Here is a 5,861-nt window from a genome sequence, read left to right as displayed (position 1 = left end):
AAGGCTGCAGTGACGCCGGCGGCCTCGGCCAAGAGGTTCTGATCCGCATGTTCGTGGCAGCCGTCGTGCGCCGTATCATGGCCGGCCTTACCCCCGCGACATAGGAGGTGCTTACAGTAGGGGTAGGAGTGGCGGTAGGAAAGATCCGTAGGAGGACATGGTGGTGCGACGGCCCGCTCCGGTGAGTGGCCACTCATCGCGGACCAACAACTTTTGAGACATAAATGCCAATGAAGGTGGTGGTGTGGATGCAGCTACCGAGCATGGAGGTCTGGGCGCTGCAATCAGATGATATGGTGTGGGTGGCCAAGGAGATGGGGACACTGGTTTTGGCGCGGTCTTACATGTCATCGTGGCCGGTTCTTTCATGGCCCTCGTTGTGATCGTGGTTGGGGCCGAATCGGTGGCTTTGCCGGATGAGGCGATGGAGGCTATGGCGGTGGTGGCACGAACTTTGCTTGAGGAGCTGATGGTGTCGTCCATGCCATTGTCTAGTAGCGATGAGGACATGCAAAGGTCCTCAATCTCACAGAGACGATCCTTTTGGAGATGAAGTGGCGTTTGTGTGCTGACGTTGTCTGTAGTTGCTTCCAAATTTGAGGTGACACGAGACCGATAGTCTAGGAGTTTGTTTTCTTCGAACTTGTTGTCATCTTAAGTTATCATTACTGATCTGATCATTATTTGCGACTTAATAATATTATGGCTGTGTGCATTGATTGATGCATAGGTCGGGTGGAATGTTCTCCTTTTTGAAAAGAAAAAAATGGTACGGTGTCTTCTCTGCATACTCCCACGGTTCCGGTTTGTTGGGCTGTATATGGCCCTGTAGCCTTACGAAAAGCTGGGCCGGTCCTGTGATCACGACACCGCTGCCGCTGAATCCCGCCATGTCATACGCCGGCAGCAAGGACGGGCACTACTAATGGTCTCTCAAATTACTCGCCGGCGAGCCGAAAGGGTGATCGACGGCGGCTTGGACTTCACTCCCGAATTGCTCGAGCGAGCAACTCCCGAGACGCAGCTTGAGATGCATGGTCGGTGACGGCAGCGGAATCTAGCTAGCTGGGTCGAGGGGGAGAGCTCAGTCGCTTGCTGAATCAAGGAAAATGCTCTACTACTATAAACACACACTTTACCCATGGTTCACTGACCTCTCACCCTGAGCCGTCGGATCTAATCTACACCAACGAATCAGATCATTCCGAACGAAAAACAAAACTCTCAAGCGAACGAAAAAAGACTCTGAACAAAACAACCTGCATCGCACGCGCGCCCTCTTTTCCTCCAACCGCCGCCGGTATATGCGATCCGCACGCCGCCCACCCACCGCCGGTTGGGAGCGCGGCCCTCTTTCCTCCAACCGCCACCGGTCGCCCACCCACCACCAGCCTCTCCCGGAGATAGAGGGACGCCGCCACCGCCGCTGCTCCCTGGGGCCACCATCGACGGAGCGTCTTCAGGGGTAGGGGAGAGGTCTGACGAGAGCAGCGAGATGGTGGATTCCGGCAGGATCAGGAAGGAGGCCCGTGGGGCATGGGGCAAGGCGGTGAGCCGGTGAAGCTGGAGGAGACGGCAAGTTCTACCAAGTGGTCAAGAAGCTGTTCCTCAGCGGGACAGCCCCTATGGCTGGTCGCGGCGTGGCGTCGTGGGCTTGTGGCGACGACGGCTGTGCATAGGGTCACGCAGGGGCCGCGGTCCAGAGTGTTCCAGCTGCAGGAACAGCTCCTTGCCGATGAGCGCGGCGCCGGCGGCTGTGGAGAACGGATTCGGGAAGACGAACAGCCAGGTTCTCGGCCATCAGGCGCACGGAGTGCACCTCTCGCCGCCTCAGTCTCCTTAGCTAGGTGAGTTCAGAATTCTGGATTGGTTTGGGCATTTGGTTTTGCTCAATGGCGAGCATGAATATCGCTGTAGAAGAATTATACGGTCACCAATTGGGGAATACTTGCAAATTTCATTGGTAATTTGGTTTCGTGGCCTCTCTCATTGAAGAAACTGATTCATCTTGGTACAGAAAACACTTGCTTGTGCCAGTGATAGGGTTGTGTTTTTATTTATACATACCATGAAAATTACAGTCTATCGTAGCCATGGCTGCCCTTTCTATGCCAATGTGACTAGACCGTAAGACCAAATAGATAAGAGAAAGATTGCTCTGTGATTGAAAACTTGATTTGATACAGAAAGTATAGAACGTCTATAAGATCATAAATGTTGCTGTGATGGGTGGCTATATGCAGATAATTGGAGCTACTGTACTCTTTTGTAATTACTGCTTGCCATCAGTGTTGTGTTGCGACTTTATGAGCAAATCCGAACCATGTTTCTCTTTAGGGAAACTCCATGTTGCTGAAATCCCAGGCAACAAGGCAAAGAAGTTCAAAAAGCGGTGGCTCTAGCAAGACCTCATACAAGCCCTTTCCTGCAAAATACATGAATAAAATTCACTCCTTGGACCGTCGTCTGTGAAGTGGAAGAAATTCCTAGCTAGCTCATTTCCTACACATGTGTACACTCTGGTTCCATTCAGTGATCTCCCTTCACAGGTTGGTGCTCAGGAATGTTTCAGGTCCATCGCCCTTTTTTTCTATTTGCAACAATTACATGGTCCTGTCATCTTTACTAAGATGATTACTGTGCTGCTCCTGTGTAGTTGTGATTCGGGTCGTTGGTGTCTCCAAACTTACTTATGATGATCAAGAACTGCTTTGAAAGGTTGGTGTTCTTCTCTGCGTGTGATTTGTCTATCATCCCATGTTCCACATAGACATGACAACTTTTTGCTATTAATTAAGATTTGGTGACCAACTGAAAAAGGTTCAGTGGATAAGCATTGGAGTCGAGAAATTTACACCCGTTCGATCAAGGGCTGACCTTCCAGTTAAGACAGTTGCCGAGCTTACAGATATGGATCCCTTGGAAACGGAGGTGCCACTCTTTTTATTCCTAAGCACCATTGTATGTCACATAACCTTTTAATATTTTTAGCAAATTTCAAGCATGTCTTTGAGTATACCATTTTATTTTGTTTTTCAGTTGCAACGCACGGACATTTCAGCTAGTAAAGCATAATCTGAAACCCGGGGCCAAAAACTTTTCCGGACTTTCCTTTCCTAAAAGAAAAAACAATAATTCATCACGATTCACTTGTGGCGATCCAGCTTCAACTGGTCTCTGTCCTGCGGCGGCAAACGTCCCAGCGGCTCTGAGGCAGGCCACGTCGCCACGATGGGCATCTTCACTGTATTTGCTGACGAGTTTTGACCATTGATGTGCAAATTTCGAGCGTTGATTAGCTTCCGCTTCATGCATGTCCTGCAGCCCAAGATCGACCGTCGTCCGTCCCTTTTGGTCCAGCTGGGCAGCCGATGCCACAACGCGATGGTTCGGAAGCTGGTTTATACCGATCCTCCGCGTGCCTATAAGTTTTGGTTGCAGAAGCTGCGTCGTCCCTGCAACACTAACTAAACTGACCACCTTTGCTCCCGGCCGGAACTCGGAATCGGAAGCCGGAAGCTGCGTGTTTCGGCGATGGGGAAGACGCTAGAGAAGATGCAGAGCGCGGCGCAGCAGCAGAAGAGGAAGCGCTACATCATCGTGGCCTGCATCGCCCTGCTCGTCTGCGGCTGCTGCAAACAGCAAAAGCGTACGTATGGTATGCAGACGAGTTCCTTTACGGTACCTCGGATTTAATATGAACCGTTTATTTATCTTAATCTAGTGGTCAATATGGTCTGGTATTCCTTCTTTAATTCTGCGGAGTACCGGGTCGAAATCACCGGAGTACCTTGGTTTGGAGGCCAAAATCGTAATTGTGTGACTTATTATATTTTGTTGCGGAACGACGGAACGTGACAAGACATGTCTCCAACGTTTCCGGCATCATCGCCACCATGCGCTGGTACAGTTTTCTCATAGGAGCTGGCAGCATTAGCTTCTTCTAACTTTGAAGCAGACGAGCGGTCGGCATTAATTGCTTGCACGGTTGCACCGTTGAGCCACAACCTGACCTTGGTTGGCGGGAGCCGCCGGAGCCGTCACAGGGAGGAGAGAGATGAGCTTTGATTAAGGGAATTGTTGATTAATCAGGAAACCTGCCTACGGTAATTGGTAACTGGCCGTAACTGCAGGCCTAAATTGATGGAGTTTTTTTAACGGACAATTGATGGAATTTTTTTTTCTTTGACAAATGTCTAATTTGTCCTTTGATATAGAAGGTCAGATCTAATTGGTACTCCCATAGCTGTTTTTGAAGTACTGGGGTACCGTGAAAAAACTCTATGCAGACATACATACAAATATACAATACGCGCGTACTAGCTAGAGCATATAGGTCGTGCTCGATCTCTTCAGTGCTTGAAAACAATGGAGGGTGTTCTGCTTTGTCGCATCGGGTATACAAAGCATTTACGGTTTGGCCACGTACATGCGCTAACTGAAGCGAGCAATGTACTCCGTAGTTCATATGTTGATGCCTTGGCTCAAGAGAAGCATGTAGTATGTATACATTGATGCAAAAGAAGCGAGTCATGTAGCTGAAGCGAGCAATGTGCCAGCAGAAGCAGCGGCACTAGTATAATCCATTTCTTTTCGGTGAGAGGAACGGTGCAGAGATTTGGGTGCTAAGATCGAATTCATGAGCTTAGACCGATTAGGGATCTAATAATCTGAATCTCAGTATCTGATCACCTAACACCGCCACGGACCAACAAGCTAGATCGGTTGCTCTTTAGGGAATATTTCCATATTGGTTACCTACTGATTCAGTTTAGAGATCTCTTCATTTTAATCATCGAACTACAGACTTGAATTTCCTGATTGCAGGTCAGAAACGGGATAGTAATAAGAAGTAGGCTACTGGGCTTTGATCGATAACACTGCACACGGTATCGTGCGTGAAAGTACTGGATATCATATATAGCTTGGGCACGCTGCCAATATCATCGGTATTTTGATGGTAAAACGAAGATCTCAAACCAGGCAAGGGGAAAACAGAACAACGACGAGACGAGAAGAAAAGCATCACCATTGATTTGCACAGATGAAAGATCATGTTTAATTAGTGTGATTTATTTCTTTGAAAAAATATTTGTGGTGATTTGGAGCTAGCTCAGGAGGCCGGCCGAAGATGCAGGCAAGAGTAGGACCATGTTTTCCTTTTCCAATTTATGCAGAATATATATCTGCTTTGTAAGGATGATTGAGGCCGCTAAACAGAGATTGATATGCCGATAAACGAAGCTGGTTTATACTAGATTATCTAGTCATGATGTGACTAGCTAAGAATCATAGAATTTGCAGATCGATCTGGTATTGATAGTACAGTACGTACGTGCGATCTTTTTTTTCCCGAGAAAGGCAGGATCTCTGCCATACAATATTAGAAGAGAGAAACAAGTACTCCCTCCGTCCAACAAAGGATGTCTCAAGTTTGTCAAAATTTAGATGTATCTAGACATAACTTAGTGTATAAATGCATTCAAATTTAGTGAAAATTGAGACATCCTTTATTGGCGGAGGGAATATATTTACAAGAGACCGAAGGTCAAAGCAAGGCAGAAGCCAAAAGCAAAATCCGCCCCGTCGGACCGAACAAATGGCCGACAGGACGGAGAGAACACCCAAAACGACCTCACTACGTGATACGGGAGAGATGGCAAGCCAATAAGAGTCAATAGCGTCACGGGCCATTGAGGCGATGACGAAGTTGGGGCGGCCACCGCCTGGAAAATACGTTGATTGTGCTCCTTCCAAATGTTCCACATGATGTAAATGGCCGCACCATTAAATTCCCGTCTTCTGTTCTTGGCAATCGCCATGGAGGCGGGAATCCACCAGGCAAGGGTGTCATTAGTCAG

General features: G+C 48.2%; 1 long non-coding RNA gene across 3 annotated transcripts; it reads left to right on the top strand.

Moving 5' to 3' along the window:
• Positions 1 to 1,253: 1,253 nt before the first annotated feature.
• On the top strand, positions 1,254 to 5,257 carry LOC100826440. Of its 3 annotated transcripts, none has more exons than XR_002962835.1 (6): positions 1,254 to 1,847; positions 2,338 to 2,549; positions 2,657 to 2,718; positions 2,799 to 2,931; positions 3,040 to 3,649; positions 4,828 to 5,257. It is a non-coding gene; the product is annotated as an uncharacterized LOC100826440 (long non-coding RNA). The 3 variants fall into 3 exon arrangements; XR_730548.3 differs by having other exon boundaries at positions 3,040 to 3,658; XR_002962836.1 differs by having other exon boundaries at positions 2,799 to 2,961; positions 3,040 to 3,658.
• The last annotated feature ends 604 nt before the right edge of the window (positions 5,258 to 5,861 follow it).

Source organism: Brachypodium distachyon, chromosome 2 (assembly GCF_000005505.3).
Source record: "Brachypodium distachyon strain Bd21 chromosome 2, Brachypodium_distachyon_v3.0, whole genome shotgun sequence".
NCBI lineage: Eukaryota > Viridiplantae > Streptophyta > Magnoliopsida > Poales > Poaceae > Brachypodium > Brachypodium distachyon.
This window is presented reverse-complemented; position numbering and strand designations above follow the sequence as displayed.